Below are 21,644 nucleotides of genomic sequence, written 5' to 3' on the forward strand. Positions count from 1 at the left end.
GATGATTTGAATAGAAATAAACAGAATGAAGAAAATCTCCCTAACTTGAATATGTGCATGAGGTATTCAGGCTTTCAGGACATTGACACCTGTTGATTTTCATGGCCAAGGCAGAGCTTATGACACTAGTTGGATCTCTGAATTTAGCCAATGTAGTCATTCTTATATAGTGTACAACTGGCTATTGGAGGTCTGAGCAATATGGGAGTTCACTGAACCAGCTGCTGTATTTCTCTTTACATACCATGCACATTCCTTTGGTTCTTCCCCCATCCCCTGCCCTCCAATAACTCTCCAATAAATTAGTTTCTCCTTCATTTGAACTCCTGCTGGGAAATAAATGCATTTCAAATTCATTAAGAGAACATATTTCCAAAAAGACCTACAGTGATTTTTTTTTTCTTTAAACAAAGGATGTGTTGGTACAAAGTATATTAGTTTCCTAGGTCTGACATAACAAAATGTCACAGAACAGTAGCTCATATAACATAAATTTATTTTCTTACAATTCTGGAGGCTAGAAGTCAGAGATCAAGGTGTCTTTATAGCTGGCTTCTTGTGACACCTTTCTTCTTGGCTTGTAAATGGCTGTGTGCACCCTCTGTCCTCACATGGCTTTCCTTCTGTGCATTCCTGTGTCTTAATCTCTTCTTATAAAAGCACCAAGTCATACTGCATTAGGGCCCACCCTAATGGCCTCATTTTAACTTAATTCCCCCTTTAAAGACCCTGTCTCCAAATACAGTCACATTGTGAAGTATTGGGAGTTAGGACTTCAACATATGAATTTTGTAGGGGACACAATTCAGTTCATAACACAAAGATTGAACTATTCATTTCTCTCCCGTTTATCTTTTCTATACAATGAGAGTTTGCTTAAAATGAAGCATACTTTTCTTAAGTACAGAGTCAAGTAATATATATTCTAAAAGGCAAAACTATAATGCTGGTATATGAGCTCATGAAAGAATAAAACTTACAAAGTTATTTTTCTTTAGGAACTGAGGAAGGATGGGAATTTTACATTTTATCTCTGTTGTGAATGCAGTCCCTCTCTCTCCTCCATTGCATTTTGTATATAGAAGCCACAGTGAGCGCTTCAATATTCAAATCTCATCATGTCAGGGTCCTGCTTACAATCCTTCAACGTTTCACTTGCCAACCTCTCCAGCATCATTGTTGATACTGCACACCATCCTGACTTTGACTCTTTCTGTCTCATGTTCAGGGAAAAGTTGCCCTTCTTGCCTGGTTATACTTTGCATGGCTCTTCTCCTGACTTCTGCCTACTCATCTCTCAGGCATTGGATTAAACACCTTTTCTTCAAAGAATTTTTCACTGACTTCCAATCTTTGGCTTTAGACAAAGTTAGCTCTTGTTACAGCTCCTATAAAAGTTTTGATTTTTCTTTCAAAGAAAATATATCACAATTACAATGAATTCATTGTTTAATCTCTGGCTTCACCAAATGGATTGTACATTTCCTTAAGTCAAGTTTTCTTTTTCATTGTTGGATGGATGACTGGATATGTGGCTAGTGAATTTCGTGATTACCATTCTGTGAAGTTTCAGAATAGCTAAATTCACTGGTCTTTTACAGCTTTGAGCTTCAAATATGAATTAGCAGTCACATTACAATTCTGAAATTTAGGTCTCTGTACTCTAAATAATGTCTTTTCCAATTTCAGAAAGTGGTATGTGCACTAAAAAGGCAAACATAGTTTCAAGACCAGTCACTGATTTCTTATGCCTAAGAAATAAAAATGAAGTGTGAGTCTGACTCTCTTTTGAAAGAAGCCAGGAAACCGACACAGAAAAAGTATTTCATTCTCCATGTATCTTAGACTTTAACGTTTGAGGATCAGAATCCCACATGATTAACCTAATTTAATGGGGTGAGAAAATATTGTTAGCTGTACCATAAATAGATCTGCCCAAATTCCTACTTTGCTATATAACATTTGCTGTGCATTTTCTCAAGCAATCATGGCTTTTGCCTTAACTAATTTGATCATTCACAACTTAATCCTTGCACAAATGTTTCTCCTTTTAAGAATATTATCCTGTCCCTTTTCCACTCAGCTTTTCTCATCTGAAATTTTCCCTCTGAACCACAAAACAGAGATGATTTCAGTCACCATTTCTTGATTCTTCCAAGAATAGTACATAGCAAGTGAGAGAAAGTATTGTATTACATAAAGATGTCTTGGGACACTGGTTCTCAAAGTGTGGTTCCCAAATCAGCAGCTGCAGTGCTTCCTAAAAACTTGTTAGAAATGCGAATTTCCTGCCCCCAACCTACCGAATTAACAATCTGATGGTAAGGGTGTTCAGCAGTGTGTAATCTGTGTACTAACAAGCACCTTAGATGACTCTAAAAGCACTCTAAAGCTTGAGAAGCTTTGCCTTAGGGCATTAGTACTTGTTCTTAGGACCATCTGAATGATCTGTGAAAACTCTGATTGCTGGGCCCACTCTTAAAGTTTCTGCTTCAATTGGTTTGGGGTGAGACTCAATTATTTGCATTTCTAACAAGTTTCCAGGTGATACTTACACTACAGATAAGGGAACCACCCTTTGAGAACTACTGCTTTAAAGTGATCTGTGATTTTTCCAGGTGGAGTTGATTACTGTTGATGCCTGATTTACATTGTTTTACTTTATCAAAATTACTAATAAGGAACTATCCCCCTTCCTGTTCCTCATGCCTTCTTCTTTATATCTGTCCAATACTTAGAATAGTGACACATAATTGAACTTGAGCAAATTTCTTATGATAAATAAATGAAATCACTTTAAGGTTTGGGGTTTTAAAAAAACATAGCAATATGCAGAAAGACATTTGATGATAATGATAAACCAATTGTAAGATAGAGTACTGGAATATTAGAAAAATCTTTGGTAGCACCAGCCCAACTAGTATTAGCTCACAAATTGTTTCTCCCTGTAGGAGTTTACAGTTCCACAGGCATTATTAAAAGAATATGCTGACTATGGCCCGGGGCGGTGGCTCACGCCTGTAATCCCAGCACTTTGGGAGGCCGAGGCGGGTGGATCACAAGGTCAGGAGATCCAGACCATCCTGGCTAACACGGCGAACCCCATCTCTACTAAAAATACAAAAAAATTAGCCGGACGTGGTGGCGGGCGCCTGTAGTCCCAGCTACTTCAGAGGCTGAGGCAGGAGAATGGCGTGAACTCAGGAGGCCGATCTTGCAGTTAGCCGAGATCGCGCCATTGCAGTCTACCTTGGGTGACAGAGCAGGACTCCGTCTCAAAAACAAACAAACAAAAAACAAAACAAAACAAAACATGCTGACTAGGCACGGTGGCTCACACCTGTAATCCCAGCACTTCGGGAGGACAAGGTGGGCAGATCAAGAGGTCAGGAGTTTGAGGCCAGTCTGGCCAACATAGTGAGACCTCATCTCTACTAAAAATACAAAAAATTAGCCAGGCCTGGTGGCACATGCCTGTAATCCCAGCTACTCGGGAGGCTGAGGCATGAGAATTGCTTGAACCTGGGAGGTGGAGGTTGCAGTGAGCCAAGATCGCACCATTGCACTCCAGCCCGCAAGATAGTGGGAGACTCTGTCTCAGACAAAAAAAAAAAAAAAAAAAAGTGCTCATTTAATTGGGAGAATACCCAGTCAATAATTGTGTCTAGTAAATTGTTGTACATATCTCTTGAATTTATGACTATCTCAATTCAGAAAACCTGAATAATTCTTTCAGTGGACTTCATTTTGAATGTTACTATTGGTGACTTCTAACCATCAGATGTGGTCCTTAATTTATGTACAAGGGATTCCAAAATTCCTTTGACTGGAAAGAATCCCCCCAATATTATTTTACTTGCAACTATACATTAATCTTCTTTGATAACCATCTCTTCAAAGTAAAAGGAGTATCTTCATCTTATATTTAAAACGCTGAACTTCAAAGCATTGATTTGAATGCCAGCAGGGCGCACAGACAGCACAATTACAGAGTTTTCAAAGTTCCAGAAGCACAAGATAGTGTCTGAAATTACAGACATTTTATTTTTATTTTGTGTGTGTGTGTGTGTGTGTGTGTGTGTTTTTACTCTCTTGTAACTTGAAACAATTTTGTAAGATCCACCCCCCTCCAGGCAGCATTTTATAGCCAAGTTATAAACCTCTAAAAACAGAAGTTTACGGTGGGAATGCTGTCAGTCGGCCCCACTACTGCAGAGCTAGTGAATGCCAACAGAGTACCTTGCCTGCGAGGGGAAGGATCAGAGCATAAATCAGCCAGAGTCTGGAGGGCCATGACCGTGCGTTCATGTTATCCATTTCCCACTCCCAGAAACATGAGACTGATTGTCCAGCAAAAATCACATTGAGAGGGTGTTAGGAGAGGCCAGTAAAGAATGACCCAAAGTGGGGAAGCAATGGTTGGGGGGGCAGGGGGAGGCGGGCGAGCATTCACCATTAATCCAGCTTCAACATCTGGGAACATAGAACCTCTTTAAGCAATGCGTTTACTGTCCCCTGGTGAGCTAAAGAGCGTGAGAGACTGCAGAACAGAGAGACCTTTGTGTTTTGTAGTATTTTTTGCCCTTCTTCAATACTCTTAATTTGATTCTCATGGAGCTTTGTTTGAACGACTTCTAACATATGGGCAGCCCTGTGTTCTACCTCTCCCTACTGAATGTGCAAGTTTTCTAAATAAATCATTTAAGTTTTTCTTTCTTTTCATTAAGTTAAAAAAAGCTGGTTATAGGCATACAAATACTAGCCTGCTTATTAAATATCAATCAGTATAATTTTTTTTTGCGTTTTTTTGCGTTTTCTACTAATAACTTTGAATATTGTTAAAATGTTATTTATTTACCTTCTACTGCCTGATACTTCTTGTTGTCTATCTTCTTCCTTCTGCTGAAATATAATGAGACCACAGAAACAGAATAATCATATGAAAATATGGGAATTTTTAAGAATATGTTAAATACTTTCTTTGAAGGCAAATATATGACTCTTTAAAATGCCCATCAAGTCTATCAAAAATTTTTTAAACTGTTTGGGATTGTTTGGAATATTGTTTTGACTGTATCTGTCTTGAATCCATCACTGCAGTAACAATTTCTCGCTTGCTGTTTTGGCAATCCTTTTGCCATTATTATTTTAAACACATGGAACCAGGAAATCAAAAGCGACTAAGGAAAATCTCTAAAGTGTAAACTTAGTGATTAGTAATCTCCAAACGACAGCTGTGTTTGTACAGAAACAGGTTACAATTGTGTTTTCTGAGATTGAAGAGAATAAAGGTTGTATGTTTCATTCTTTTTGGTAATTTTAATTCTTCTTCTAATTGCCATCAGATGTGGTCTGCTGGAGAGTATACTCCTGGACCCCCTGCAGCTTCTTCATCTTTTTTCTTCTTTTGTGTGTCTCATCTTTTAACTTCGTTTGTTTCTTCTCCTTGCCTCTTTCTGTTACCATCAGAAAGTCAGAATCACAGCTGGAGAGTGTTAAACGTTCTACTTTCTTTTTCATACATGCAGAGCCCTGGGTTTCAAAACCCTAACCAACTAGTGATCCAACTAAACAAATACACTGCATCAAATAATTTGTTATTCTGAAATCTCTGAGGCTCCAGTCTAGTTGTATATATGCCTTTATAAAAATCTGATGAAGGGGATACAATATATACTTTATTGCTTTATTATTATAAAATAAAAATGACCACATACCAAATAATGCCCTCTGTGAAATGGGAAGAGAGTTCTGAAAAATCATTTACCTCTATAAAATGCAATGGAGGGAGCTTTGTCACCTCCAGATTAGAAATGGTGGCCATTCAGTATGCTTAGGGCTCATAAGATGTCTTTAACCTGTACCTGCTGTAAACACAAAGCATGACAAGGACTATTGGAGCATCCAGAAAAGTGGGGGCGTTGGAGACAGCTAGTCTGCTTCTGGCCAATAGAAAAGTAAGATGTGGAAATATAGCCCAATATCGTTTGGACCACAAGTTTGAGTCTCTTTTATTTAGCATATTTTCTACACTCTCACCTTTCTATGAATTGGGCTAATACATTTATTCTCTGTATCTCTATGGTTATAAACATGGTTCTACATGGGTCTGAAATAACTTAGCTTGCAATACAATACAATACAGTTATATTGTAACATAATATAATTATAATTATAAATTATATTAAAGTCATAATATTCTAAAGAACAGGATGATTCAACAAGTGACAGCAACTTTATCAATAAGTTGACTGAGATTTGGCTCAAAAAGATATATATATATGTAATAATTTCATTCTTTCTTTTAGTTTATCCAATAAATATGCTTGGTCACTATTATCCAATACTGGCTTGGTCAGTATTCCAGTAATTGTTACAGATGAAGTAATTCTGAGATGTACACACACAAAAAAACAATATCTGCTTTTACAGACCAACATTCTACTGGATTGGGGATGATGCAGGATTTTTCTCCTTAGTTCAACTAAATCTGGGTTCTTGTCTCATGACCAGGAAAAATTAGGCATGTGGATACATTGAAGGGTGAGAAGGGCAGAATTTATTAAGCGAAAGGAAAACTCTCAGCAAAGAGAGGGGTAGTATAGCCCTAGGTAGTATTGGAAAAGGCAACATTTGATTGGTTAAAAGGCATTATTCAGAAAGAATCAATCAGGAAAGAGCAGGCAAACAGGGGCAGAAGTTTTCCCTCTGAGTCACAGCTTTCAGTCAGAACCAGCAGTCACATCTTTCAGCCTTCAGGCTGTTTCAGGCTTGAATGTGAGGTTTCACTGGGGAACCTTCCCTATCTGTCTAGGTATTTGTCTGCCTCCTGCCTCTATCAGGGAGATGACAATAAGTATGTAATAAACAAATAATCAAACATCAGATAATGAAAGTATTACAAAAACACACCAAACATAGGCATGTAATAGAGAGTACGGGACAATAGGAAGCAAGAGTTGAGAGTTATGTTCTGTTTTCAGAAGGAACGTTGAAACTAAAATATAAATCAGAAACAACCAGTCAAGAAAATTTCTTAGTGGGAGTAGGGAGGGAAGAGAACAATCCTGGCAAAGAGAAAAGGAAGTAGAAAATCTAAGGTGGGGCCAAGTTCGGCACGTTTGGGAAATAGAAAGAAAACAAAATTGTGAAACACTGAGTAAGGGGAAGAGATGTAATAGGTAATAGAATCAGCCTTAACTAATGAGATTCAGAAAATATGATTAAGTACAGAGTTTATTTGAGCTCAGAGCTTGAAGACGGCCACTCAGGAGCTTAGATTCTAGTTGCCCTGGATATACAGTCCAGTTAGCAGTAGTTACAAGTGGATCTTGAAAGGAAAAAAGAAGAGGCAGTTTTTCAGTTTTTAATAAGAATATACGTTAAAGTAACATAAGCTATTGATTGGCTATACATGGTTCTTTGTATCACAGATTCCAAGAACATGGAGATAATGGTAGAGGCAGCTAATTAAGAACAAAAATGCCTTTAAAAAATTACCCTGGGCAGGGATGCTGTGAGGAGGGGCATGACCAAAAGTCTCATACTCTTGGCTTTCTGGGTAGAATAAATTTTGCATACCTCACAGAGCTCAGCCTGATCTGAGCTACTTTTATTTTCTCATTTCCCTCCATTTCATCAAGATGTTTTGAAGAAAGCATAGTAGATGAACTAAAAGCATTTTGACTCCTTAGTCCTGCATCATTAGGAAGGCTCATTCCCAAACGGTCCTGTCCCGCCCAAGTGGGTTTGTGGGGAAGAGGCAGGGGAGACAATACATCTCGGTAAGAAATTTTAAGTGTGCCTAAAGCTGAATTGGAATGGTATCACAGGGTGGCAAAAATGAGACTTTAGCCAAATCTCAGTCAACGTATTGGTATAGTTGCTCTCAGTTGTTGAATCATCCTGGTCTTTAGAATATTATGACTTTAATTTTCTCAGAAGCAGTAAAATAATGAGAGATACATATTGCACATAAGGATTACAATCAAAAAGAGAACATGTATTCCAGAATGAAAAAAGAAACCTGTTCCGCTAATGAGTCCACTAAAAACATCCTGAAGAAAATTGAACCCCTTTCCTTTAGAGACTCATAGCCAGGAAATAATTCTAGATTTAGTCTAAAATATAGGAAAATTATAAAAACTCAAAAACAATAGTCAGTGCTGGAATCTAATAGCAGGTGTGCTATAGTTTTCTTCTGAAACATAATTTTTCTCTCTCCAGTTCCCCATGTAAACCAAGGATAATTCTTAGTCTAATCAATTTATTTACAAAATAAGTTTTAGTAGTATACTTTGCCTGATTATTTGTATAAATTATAACAAAAATAATGAATGGCCATATAGGCTCCTTTAAGTTGGCTTTGCTAGAACTTTTTCATAAGGAATCTCAAATTACATTTCTGAAAGCCTCCTAAGGCTAGGGAAACAAGCCAAGGATTTGTCGTCTGGTTGTGCCTGTAATATCTGTATGAATTGGGTAAAATCCTCTCTTCTTGAGGTCCCAAAATATCTTGAGGTTCCTGGGCCTGTCAGAAAGTGATATTCTTTACTTATCATAAGGTCAGGAACCTTGTAAGAGAACCATGTAAAAATGTATAATGCCAATCTTTTCAAGGGGCTTTTTATTGGGTTTATAAAGTCAACTACAATTCCTCAAAGCAATCTGGTCATATCTAAAAATATGCCATTCCAATAAAAGCTTTGGTAAAATTACCAGTGTTCAATGTGTCCTGTTACCAAAAAACAAATATATTGTTATTGAACTTATGCAAATAACTATATTGCCATAAAATGAGAATACTCGTTATTAGTTTCCATATTTTGAAGAAATCAGCTAAAGAGAAAGGTAAACATTTCGATTTTGCTTGCAAATGTATACTTTACCCAGTTGCTATAAGCTATGAATAGCTGTAAAGAAAATAAGACAGAATATAAAAGAGTCAGTAATGTTGCAAATAAAAAAGTCATAAAAATCATTGTAGTCCTCTAACAGTTCAATAAATCGAAATAACTTTTGATTGATGTTGAGTTAGCAATCTTCATTAATATATCAGTGTTTTAATTAGAGTTCTGGAAGATTTTACTTAGTCCAAAGGTAAGATCGCTAAAGTTATCAGAAATCTAGCCGGGCGCGGTGGCTCAAGCCTGTAATCCCAGCACTTTGGGAGGCCGAGGCGGGTGGATCACGAGGTCAGGAGATCGAGACCATCCTGGCTAACACGGTGAAACCCCGTCTCTACTAAAAAAGTACAAAAAAAAAAAAAACTAGCCGGGTGAGGTGGCGGGCGCCTGTAGTCCCAGCTACTCGGGAGGCTGAGGCAGGAGAATGGCGTGAACCCGGGAGGCGGAGCTTGCAGTGAGCTGAGATCCGGCCACTGCACTCCAGCTTGGGCGACAGAGCGAGACTCCGTCTCAAAAAAAAAAAAAAAAAAAAAAAAAAAGTCATAAAAATCATTGTAGTCCTCTAACAGTTCAGTAAATCGAAATAACTTTTGATTGATGTTGAGTTAGCAATCTTCATTAATATATCAGTGTTTTAATTAGAGTTCTGGAAGATTTTACTTAGTCCAAAGGTAAGATCGCTAAAGTTATCAGAAATCTTTATTCAAAAATTCTTGTTGGGGGTTCTTTTCCACGAATTTCCTTGAAGAAGAAGTAAATTTTGGACTATAGCTGATTATAAATAACTTTTTGAGAAGACTTAAAGTGAAACAATAATTGTTTGTGGATGACAAAAAGAGGATGTTTTTAGTGGATTCACCAGTGGAACAGGTTTCTTTTTTTCATTCTGCAATACATGTATACTAATATAACTCAAACCTATTTTTCTAACTTTTATTTTAACTTCAGGGGCACATGTGCAGGTTTGTTATATAGGGAAACTTGTGTCATGGAGGTTTGTTGCACAGATTACTTCATTACCCATATATTAAGCCTAGTACCCATTAGTTATTTTTCTGATCCTCTCCTTCCTCCCACCTTCTACCTTCTGAAGGGCCCCAGTGTGTGCTGTTCCCCTCTATGTGTCCATATAAACAGTATTTCTTATTTGACAATGCTTCTTGTATGATTTTAACATACCAAATAAGCGTTGTCTGTCTCTCCTGGACTTCCAGGAGTTCCTCTTTTATGTCCAAGTTAGTACAGATCAAACGATAATTTTAGAATTTGAAATTTAATTTTTGGAAATATTCAAAGTATTAAAGGTTTAAAACACTCGATATTGAAGTTAAAAAATGTTTAAAACACATGATCAAAATAGGATCAGAAGTCAATGCATAATAATAGTCATTTATTTTGTGGAAATGATAATTCAAAGGTTTCAGAAAGCAAAATGTGTTATTATTTGATAGAGAAGAGTTTTAATACCCAATCAAGGGACCTGATAAAGACAACATGAGGGAAACTCTCCCTGCAACTTAATTATTTTACAGTTTACTCAAAAAGTAAACAAATCTTTTACTACCTCTTATTAATACTACACAAAATGCTTGTTCTAAGGAGAAAACCAAGTTTTACTTTTAGTGTATTGTCAATACTAAAGCTAATTTTAATAAAACACTATAACCAAATCTATCCAATCTCAATCAGTTTTGAACTCACATGATAAGATTTCCATAAACCTTTTATAACTTTTTGTAATTTTCTATTAAAAATGATCAGTATTCTGAGAAAACCCACTGGCAACATATGGGCACAGACTGTGGCCTTACACCAGGGTGCTTTTGATATTAATGCTCAATTTTTAGAAAAGCATATACATAATTTCTTTCTAATTTTAGACAACTTGAACACACACAAAATTTCTTTCCCAAGATTAATCTTCTGCAAACCCTCTACAACTTGCTTAAAATGTTCTGCCACTACCTAAGGAAAAATTCTATGGATAAATACCTTGGTATTTTCCTGATCAGAAGACAGCTATTTTCACTAAACCAACAATATCAACCTAGTCTTATTTACCAAAGATTTACTCAAATCAAGTGAACTAAAAGGCACTTGAGCTAGTTTTGAGACAGGATAGTTCCCTTGGTACCTTTGTGGGACTCGTGAAGGGGTGGCTCGGTTAGGCAGCCCGCAGCACTCAAACCCCTGGTGGGAGGGTTAGCAAGCAGGTGAGCTGGTGCAGGAGCCAGGGCGAGTGCCTTTGGACGCCTGCAGGAAAAAACACTGTACAGGCCCATGGCAGCGCCTAGGGGTTGCCTACAACCCCGAGAGCCCCAGAGGATGTGTGTTACTATGTGGTCCTTTAGCTTTGTCATCCATGGGTGGCTTAAGTGTTTAATAGCTTAATTAGTATGACAGCCTCTTCGCCCTCACCTCGGTTCTTGTCCAGCATCCAGGAGGAGTGAGGTCACACAAACAATTTGGAGGGTGGTGAATGTGGAGGATTTTATTGTATGGTGGAAGTAGTTCTCAGCAGGAAGGGGAGCTGGAAGGGCAATAGAGTGGGAAGATAATCTTCCCCTGGAGTTGGGCCATCTGTGGCAGAACTATTCTATGAAATTCTGCTGTCAAGCCATCCCTCTGAAGTCAAGCTGCTTCTCTCTGACATCCAGCTGGTTCCTCTTTTCTCCTTCTCTGCCAGTGGATCTTGGAGTTTTTATGGGTACAGGGTGGAGGGTGGGGCAGGCCAGGGTGGGAAAACAGGGATGTGAAGTTCTCATTTAGGGCCTTGGGTCCAGGCCTGAGGATGGAGCCCTCTCCAGGGAACCACCCTCTTCTACCCAGTATTTCCCTGCGTCCTGTCTGTATGTAGTTTCTATTTTTCTGATAAAATACCTGATTTAACCACTTACATTTTCTTTAAGACAATTAATTGGAGGTTGTTCATATATGTTCGTAGTAAAATGTCACATACACATGCCACATACAAACATATAGACATACAGGACACATAGAAGCAAAGTTTGTATTAATAGCTTTATAAGGTTCTCCATTTGCCAGTTTGCAAATAGTTTCTTTCCCCTTTAGACTGTCAAGCCCTAAACAATTATTAGCTAGGCTATCATAAATTTACAATCCCAAAGACATGACTCTTTGGTGAAAATTTACATCCCAAAGGCACAGAACTTAGATCTAAACATCATTATTTACTGAGACAAAGAAGGGCCTAAGTAAAGGCCTGGTCAAGATAAGATTACCAGTAAAAATATCTCAAGCCAAAGTAAGGTGTGTTTTATAAACTTTAAGGCACTGTTTTTCCTATCATAAAAGCTTCTAGTAGCTTAGGTACAGTAAGGGAGATGCTTCTGCAAACAGAGATTGCCTTTATATATGTAAATGTATTTTACAAAGAGTTTCACAATGGCCAGCTAAATGCCAGAAAGTCATATTTTGGAGATCAATCTAGTTAGATAGGTGGTATTTTCAACTTAGCTTATGTATTGATTAGATTACTAACTTCAGGGTTGAGCCCTTTAGTGAATAGCAAAATGAAAGCATTTGCAGTTTGGGGGGCCTAATATTTACATAGGTGAAAAGCAGGCAAAACTGAAAGGCAGTGTACCTAGATATTTAAAATTGAACGGTCCCACTTTTACACTGAATTCTGAGATGAGAATCTTCTCTCTCAGAAGAGAGAAATGCCACAAGACCAGGCTATGCAATATTTCCACAATGCACCTCACTGCAAAGACATTCCCTCAAGACTGATAGGTGACCCAGTGCCCATCAGCACACTCTGTGATCAGACCACCCTCCCACAGGAGGAGTTTTATGCCTTGAGGGAAAGTGTTTCCTCCACCTTCAAGTGTTCAAACCTGTCTTTCTATCTAAACACCCGAAGAAATGAGTAGCCCCGTACATTTATAATCATTCACTGCAACTGATTTCAGCTACTTCAGAAACCACAGTTTTTGCCAGTGACTTGTCAGCCATTGCACACACAAAATTCAAGTTGTAATAGTGCAGAGTAATCCCTGGAACCCCAAAAGCTAAAGAGATCAGCTACCACTTCTAACACCTCTTGAAAATCTTTATTATTAGACTCAGTTATGGAAGTACGATTGCCCATAATTATACTTCTTCTTGAATGATCAAAAAGACCCAGTTAGAGGAACTTTGGTCACCCAAGAAGAATGTTTAGATTTGTCAATGTAACTGAACTGTGGAATCTCACCAGTTTTAAAGATTACAAATTTTTCACTTAAGCCATAAGATTACACTTTTTCTTTTCAGAGAGAAACTATTTTTTCCCTGACCAAAATTTTAAATGAGATAAAAGATTGAAAAACTCTTTTTTTTTTCTTTTTTTTTTGAGACAGAGTCTCACACTGTCACCCAGGCTAGAGTGCAGTGGCATCATCTTGACTGACTGCAACTTCTGCTTCCCAGGTTCAAGGGATTCTCTTGGCTTAGCCTCCTGAGTAGCTGAGATTATAGGTGCCCACCACCATGCCTGTCTAATTTTTGTATTTTTAGTAGAGACAGGATTTCACCATGTTGACCAGGCTGGTCTGAACTCATGACTTCAAGTGATCCTCTTGCATTAGCCTCCCAAAGTGCTGGGATTAGAGGTGAGAGCCACCGTGCCTAGCCAAAAGATGGAAAAACTCTAAGAATTAATTCAAAATAACACTAGCTCAAAAAGAAAAAGTGAAAGTCACAAATCTGCAATCAGCAGAAACTCTAGAGAATAACAAATGGAACTCCTACCTTACAGTGGAGCTTCAATTCCAACCACGTTGAGGCAGGAATGTGTGTGGTTTCAATAAGTGAATTGGTCTGAATCTTCAACCAAGAATGGAACGTTGAAATCTGAGGAGGGCTTACCCTGTTGACTGACCTCCGTTGACTCCAGTGAGGTTAGATGAATGAAAGTTAGGCTCATACCAGGGCTCCAGCTGTCAGCAAATTGAGGGAGATCACTGAAAGTCTGCTTCAGGTTCCACCTGAGTCACCAAAATGTCCACCTTACATAACATAAGTACAGATCTTATTTGAGCTCAAAGTTTGAAGATTGCCACCCAGGAACCTAGATTCATGTTGCCCTGAATATAAAATCCAATTGGCAATAGTTACAAGTGGGTCTTCAAAAGAGAAGAGAAGTTGTTTATCAAGACTTTACATTAAAATCACATAAGCTATTAATTGGCTATTCCTTGTTCTTTGTGTCACGAATTCTAGGAATATGAAGACAAAGAGTGAGAAAGCTGGTCAGGAACAAAAATGCCTTTAAACAATTGTCCCCAGGCATGGGTACTCAAGGAAGAGAGCCATGACTGAAGTCCTGTACTTATGTCTCTCTGAGTCTGATAAATGTTGCATATCTCACGTTGTTCAGTCTGCTCTGAGCTATTTTTCTTTTCTCAATAATATCTAGGAATGAAATATGGCTGTAGCTAGGAGATTGATTAAAAGTGGTAATGTATTCCAGAGTCATTTATGGTATGACTTTTCTAGAGCTATACTTAATTTTCACTAATTTTCTGCCGTTTCTTTATGAAAATTCCTTCTAGAAACATTAGTCTGGCTAAAAAAATATATTTAGATAATTATGCATCTGTATGAGTACACAGATGAGTGTCCCTACCGGGGTAATCAGGTAATCCAAGTGAAAGAAGTAGTTTCTAGATGGAGTATAAGGCAAGCTTTATTTCTTATATGCTTCTTGAAACACACAGTCTTTGGGATAATTTTTTACTCCTATGCTGTTGATAGCTTTATGGTATAGGCATCAAGATGCTGAATGGAGGCAGAGTTTCACTCCATATGATTCTACTGAAGAAAATTAAAGAGTATTTACAAAATATTTACAGAAGCAGTGTTAAGGGAACTGGCAAAGAGATGTTGATGTTCCCAGAGAGGAGCAACAGAGGGAAACCCTTACCACTCTGAGAGCTCAAGGAGTAACCAGATGTGGCCGGGCACAGTGGCTCACGCCTGTAATCCCAAGCACTTTGGGAGGCCGAGATGGTGGACCACAAAGTAAAGAGTTCAAGACCAGCCTGGCCAAGAGAGTGAAACCCCTGTCTCTACTAAAAGTACAAAAATTGGCCAGGCGTGGTGGCAGGTGCCTATAATCCCAGCTACTGGGGAGGCTGAGGCAGAGAATTGCTTGAACCCGGGAGGTGGAGGTTGCAGTGAGTCAAGATCGGGCCAGTGTATTCCAGTCTGGGTGACAAAGTGAGACTTCGCCCCCCCCCCCCAAAAAAAGGAGTAACCAGAGCGGTGTTTCCAAAGTTCAGTGAGAGCTAGAGCCTCAGAGGAGGGCTTGCTTGGAAGGACTGTAGACAGCGAGAGATGCAACACCTACTAGACAGAAGTGCCAAAACAGGGAGAGAAAGAGGGAAAATCACTCAGATTTCTCTCTACTCTTGCCTTTTGAAGTTCTTTCAAGCTTCCATAGGCAGAACCCAATGGAAAACCAGTAAACAAAAGAGCTAAGATTACACAGTTGATAGAAGGGTCACTTTCTTGGGGCACAGAGCAGGACAGAGAGGACATCTAGGAAAGGGTGAACAGAAATACACCACTATCCCTGTATAAATTAAGTTAAATACTTTTTCTTTTCTCTTAACTATTAAAAATAAACAATGCAAGTTCAGTGACAAACAGCACCTACTATTTTGCCTTAGGATGGGCAATTGATACAGATTGGTAGGAATAATAGCAAAGTGGCTTCGTTTAAAGAACAAAACTGCTCTTTTACTCTATTCCATGGTTGCTGTGATGTCTTTTTTTCTGACACCAAATGTATGGGTTTTTCTGACATCAAATACCTTATTTCTGCACATCAATTCTCCAATTCTCTGACATCAATTGGATGTCCTACAATGTAACTCAGTTTTGACACAAACTACCTGATCATCATCAGACTCTGCAGATGTAAGGACTCAGTTCCACACCAGCTGCAAATGGAGTGCCCAGGTATATTAGTCCATTCTCATACTGCTATGAAGAAATACCCGAGACTGAGTAATTTATAAAGAAAAAGAGGCTTCATGGACACGCAGTTCCACATGGCTGCTGAGGCCTCACAATCATAGCGGAAGGTGAAGGGGGAGCAAAGGCATGTCTTACATGGCGGCAGGCAAGAGTGTGTGTGCAGGGGAACTGTTCTTTATAAAACCATCAGATCTCATGAGACTTACTATCCTGAGAACAGCACAGAAAAAAAACCACCCCCATGATTCAATTACCTCCTACCAGGTCCCTCCCACGGGACATGAGAATTGTAGGAGCTACAACTCAAGATGAGATTTGGATGGGGACACAGCAAAACCGTATCACCAAGCTACCCACATTTCTTCCCAGCAACTGCAAAATGTGGGAGTACCCACAACTCCCCAGTTCAGGTTTAGTAACTCACTAAAATGACTCTCAAAGCATTTTATATTTACCAGTTTATTATAAAGGATACAACTCAAATGAAAGAAATGCATATGGCGAAGTATCAGGGAAGGGGTGTGTGGCTTCTGTGGTCTCTCTGAGCTCACTACCCTCCTGGCATATATCAACATCTTCACCAACCTGAAAATTTCCTGAACCTTGTTGTTTATATAGGTTTCATTAGGTGAAACCTCTAGGTTTGATTGATTAAATCATTGGCCCTTGGTGTTTGAGCTCAATCTCCAGCCCCTCTCCATTTCTCAGAAGTCAGAGAGGGTGGGGCTGAAAGTTCCAACCCACTAATCAAGTCTTAGTCTTTCTGGTGACCAGTCCCCATCCTGAAGCTATCTGAGTGAGCTCATTAGCATAAACTCAGATGGGGTTAAAAATAGTCTATTCTGAATAACACAGCATACCCCTATCACTCAGGAAATTCCAATGGTTTTAGAAGCTGTGTGTCAGCAACCTGAGAAAAAGACTAAACATATTTTGTATTATGTCATAGTTGCCATGCAGAAAGCATGGGTTAAACTGTCCCATCTATTAAAAGGAATCATAAATTTCAATTTTCATGTGAAATCTCCGAAGTTTCAAATGTTGACAATCATTTCAAAATTTCCAAAATCTCTTTGGAGTCCAAATGGAACATATCTGTAGACTGGGTTTGGCCCGTGGTTTCCACTCTCACATACCTGACACAGAACTGTGTAACAGGAGTTTTCAACCCTGGCTGCACACTGAAATCACCTGGGTAGCTTTGAAATCTTTGTACCTGGGCCTCATGCCAAAACAATTAAGTCAGAATCTCCTGGGCTGGGCCCCGGAGATTGGTATTTTTAAAAGTAGTTTTCTGATAATTTTAATGTACACTGATTTTAAAAGTAAGCTTCTTATTTTGGAATAAGTTTACCTTCATATGAAAGTGTAATGATAATATAGATTTTCTGTATACTGCACACCCAGTTTTCCCCATTAACACCTTAAATGACCATGGTACATTTGTCAAAATTAAGAAACTGACATTGGCATATTACTATTAACTAAATTCCAGACTCTATTTGGATTTTGCCAACTTTTTCTTTAACATTCTCTTTCTGTTCCAGGATCCAATCCAGTTACCATATTGCATTTAGTTGTCCTGTCCCATCAGCCTACCCTGATCTGTGATAATTTCTTAGACTTTGTTTGAATAGTACTGGCCAGGTATCCTGAATGTCTCTAGATCTGAGTTTGCCAGCTATTTTCCTCATGATAGGACCTTTATTTTATATGAGTTTTGGGGGAGAATACCACAGAGCTGAAACACCCTTTACATCTCATATCAGGTTATATTCCATTTTTGAAAACAATTTCTTGAAGTAATAGTGGCTGGGTAGAGTGGAGCTAGCAGGACCCATCCTACTCTTGAACAGATTGAAGTACATCAGTCAGTAGAGAAAATCAGGAGGGATGACATGAGGTCAGCAAGGGAGCTGCATCTCTTCCAAATAGTCTCAATTGAGAGTCCTGAGACAAAAGTTCTATTCCAGGTTCATCCACTGACTAGTTTTTAGAGAAGCCAATCACAGTCTTCTAGTGTTACTTTCTTCATCTGTACAATGTAGAAGTTGATATCTGAGGCCATTTCCAGTCTTGAAATTATGTGATTCTCAAGCTCTGGAATGTGTTTTCATTAGTCAAATATTGTCATCCACAGTTTCATTTCCTAAGAGGAATGTGTTGTAACGCTGAGCAAGATATCTCAAAATGTCTGGTTTCTACAAAAGGGCATATAAGGGAGACCTCTCAGTTTCACTGTTTGGTACTGAAGCCACTTGTATCCTAAGAATGTCAGGTGCCTGGCAGGAAGAAAACAAATTGCAAAAACTGAGAAGAAAATTCATCACATTCATTCATCTTTGTTTCTAGGACTCACCGTTTTCTTCCTTCCATTACAATGGATTAAGAAGGAAATGACATAATTTGTTTTTGAAATGTCAGAAGGAGTGCACAGTTTAGTACTTTAAAAAATATTTTAATGTTGACCCTGTGCATACGTAAATCTTACCAGAAATGAGGATGACTGACTTACAAAGTCAGATACTCTAAGTTGCCAATAATTTGTACGGAGCCTGAGATTGCAAAACCACAAACATTTCACAATACTGGAAACCTCTAATTAACCATAATAAATGACAGGATGGATTTGTTTTAAACAAATGGTTAATAATGCTTATTGCTTTAAGACCAAAAACTGTGTGATTCTTTATGTAGGTGACAGAGGTAGGCTGCAAATGGTTTTGCAAAGTATATTTCTACCTCTGCATATTTAGTCTGACCCAGAACATTCTACTAATATTGTATCAGCCTCTCATCCGATGTAATTTGCCTGTGGGAATTGTATTGGCTGTTAAACTAGCTCCTCTTAGTAGCTGTTAAAAAAAAAAAAAAAAAAAAGCAGCAGCACAATTCTGACTGAAGTCAGGTTCCTAGGTACTGAGACAAGAAAGAATGTCAAACAGGACCTTTAAAGTGTATTTATATTTAAACATCAGACCTAATAGAAAACCCTGAAGCTTTATACAATGATTAGAGCCTTGTAAGAACCTAATTAATGTATTGTCAGGTGAATGGTTGGCCTGGCACTCGAGCTGTTCTGAGGGACGCAAGGGGTTTCAGGTACCACCTAGGAAGAATAGATGCAGTTGTAGTGATTCAGTGGCCCATCTGAAAGGGACCTATAAAGGCAGCTGTGTCTGGCGTGCTGTCTTTTCAGACTCACTTGATGATGCTAGTGTCAGTTTCAACTGAAGCGTGTGCCAGATTCCAGATAGCTTGAGCTGGCATTTCAGAGAGGTTAATTGTGAAACTTGAGAAGAAAATGGGCACATTCTTCCTAAGATGGCCATTCAAATATAGTCTCTTTCCCCCCCAGAGCTTTCTGGGTCTCAGTCTCACTTTTGTTCTGCTTCCACATAAAATGCATGAGGAACACTGGGACTTTTCCCCTTGGCAGCTCCTATATTGCCATCTTTGCTGGGACTGCTTTGCCTTGTTAAAATGTGCCTCGTGTATTAAAATGGGATTGTCACTGCTGGGTGGTGCAGCATAACATGGTTTGACACTAAGCGCCGGCAGCTACAGAAAACAGACTTTTATTGCATTTATTCTTTCAGAGACGGGAGTCTCTAAAGGCTCACAGCAGACATTCACTTAGTTAAATCTGAATGAACCCAAAGTGAACAATCTATGCTGCTGTCTTTGTGTTCATAGAAACAGCCTCCATCCAGCTTGATATGACTGTAAAACAGTGTTAAGAAAAGACGATCATACTTAGAATACAGAAGGGAGGACTTGAGGCTTTCAAACAAGAACAAAAATATTTCAAGTGGGTGGAGTGGGTTAGCCACTCGATTTTCTTTTTTAGCTTCCTCTCTATTCCCTAAAATGTATTATGTAGAATAAACACACACACACCCCCTAGTATTAGTCTTCATTTATAATTCCATGCCATTTTAAGACAAAGAGAAGGGATTTGATTTGTAGGACTCTTGCAAGCAAGCTTTAGATTCTTAACTGCCTTTTATCCAGGCGAGTACCCAGAGAGAGACTGAACAGAGAGGGGGCTCTGAGGCATAAACTTTGCATTCTGTCGCTCTCCTGGAATAAAAATTCCATAAAGTAACATCTGTAGTAATTAAGGGCTTGCATTTCCTCTCCCATTCATATCTCTGCTAGGAGAGAAGGTTATTTTCCCTAAGAGACAATAGTGGATCCGGTGGGAAGAGAGAAAGAACAGTTAGAATTATTTTCTTCATGGAAATGGAAGTTTTATACTTTAAAAAAGAAAAAAAAGAAAGAAAGATAAAAAAAAAATGAAAGACTTACAGTAAAAGGTTCCACTGGAAAGGAATCTTGAAAGAGTTAGGAAAATTGTACTTAGCTGTTCCAAAATATTTAGAATGAGGAAAGACTCCTCTTGCCTTTCTTATCCAAACATCTTCTGATATAGGGGAACTTGTGAGTGAGTAGTAAACAAAATACGGTGTGAGTTTTTATTTTTTATCTATCAACATTGCATTCTGAAGATTTTTTTTTTTTTCAAAATAATACTTATGTGCATCCATTGGGTCACCTGATGATATACATACTGATTGTTTATGTTAAGTTAGTTTCCTGCACTCTATTATCATAGAAGGATCAACTACATAAATTAGGGTGAAAGATGATACTGTAGATCCCTTTGTTAAAAGCACTGTTAAGAAGTTCAAGGCGGCGACAGCGGAACTTTAAACCAAGTGCAGGGTTGTTCTAAGTGTGGGGCTCTGTGTGAAGACATAGGCCTCACTCCTGTAAATTCAGCCCTGCTTGGCGGTAGAGATTTGTCATGTGTATCAATACAGAAAGATGCATACTCATACCATGCTTCATAGGAATGTGCATCTGAAAACAAAACTTCTTCAGAAAATAATTATAGCTCCAAAATGTAACTTGTTCCTGATACCATCTTCAAACTTGTTAAACAGGTGATGCAGATGCCCTGACTTCCTCTCTCAGTTAATTTTTAAGAATTTCCCAGGCAAACCTTCCACTGAGCAATATGCTTGCTCCCTCTACCACATTGTAATAAGGACGCATGCCCTCCAAGCTGCCAGCTCAGCCCCCTGCCCTAATTACTTCTCCAAAAGCCTTTCCTAGATTCAGTGCGTCTTCTCAGCATCATCTCTGACTTCTAGGATTCCTCTCACATTTGAATTCTTATAACTGTAATAAATATGTATAACTTACTTCATAATTGTTAATATATTTTTTTCATATCTTGTTTCCTTTGACATGTAATATGGTCCTGTAATGTGGCCATGTAATATGATCCTGAAATACACATAAAATTTAAACATAGGAAAGTTTTACAACTTGGCGTTGATGGGCACCATTCCAAGAAAGCTCGTATTAATAACAGCAGAAAATCTAAAATTATACTTTGCCTTTTGAACAAATTTTACACATTTCATACATATTCTTTCATGTGTATGTGTGCTGTTTCTTAAATTTATTTTTGCCTCTAGTATACTCTTTGGAAGACTTAATTTCCTTTATTCAGAATTAATCCTTAATTATTATCCTCCCCATCCAAGCTTATAAAATAATAAAGGCCAGATATTATTCATTATTTGGAAAATTCTACAAATATTACTGTACTTAAGATATGGTAACATTGCCAAAATTTAAATTATGTTGGTCTGGCTCAAAATGTTCATGCTTCAGATTGTATGTGAGATGCCAAAATTTGGCACAAGAACACCAGTTTAAGAATATTGATAAGATAGT

General features: G+C 38.3%; 1 protein-coding gene across 6 annotated transcripts in view; it reads left to right on the top strand.

The window, feature by feature from the left end:
- Window positions 1–21,644, top strand: part of RBMS3 (RNA binding motif single stranded interacting protein 3) — a 771,622-nt gene that overhangs the window by 478,872 nt on the left and 271,106 nt on the right. The window lies entirely within an intron of this gene.

The sequence above is a fragment of the Trachypithecus francoisi genome, unplaced genomic scaffold (genome assembly GCF_009764315.1).
Source record: "Trachypithecus francoisi isolate TF-2019V2 unplaced genomic scaffold, Tfra_2.0 Lachesis_group0, whole genome shotgun sequence".
Classification (NCBI taxonomy): Eukaryota; Metazoa; Chordata; class Mammalia; order Primates; family Cercopithecidae; genus Trachypithecus; species Trachypithecus francoisi.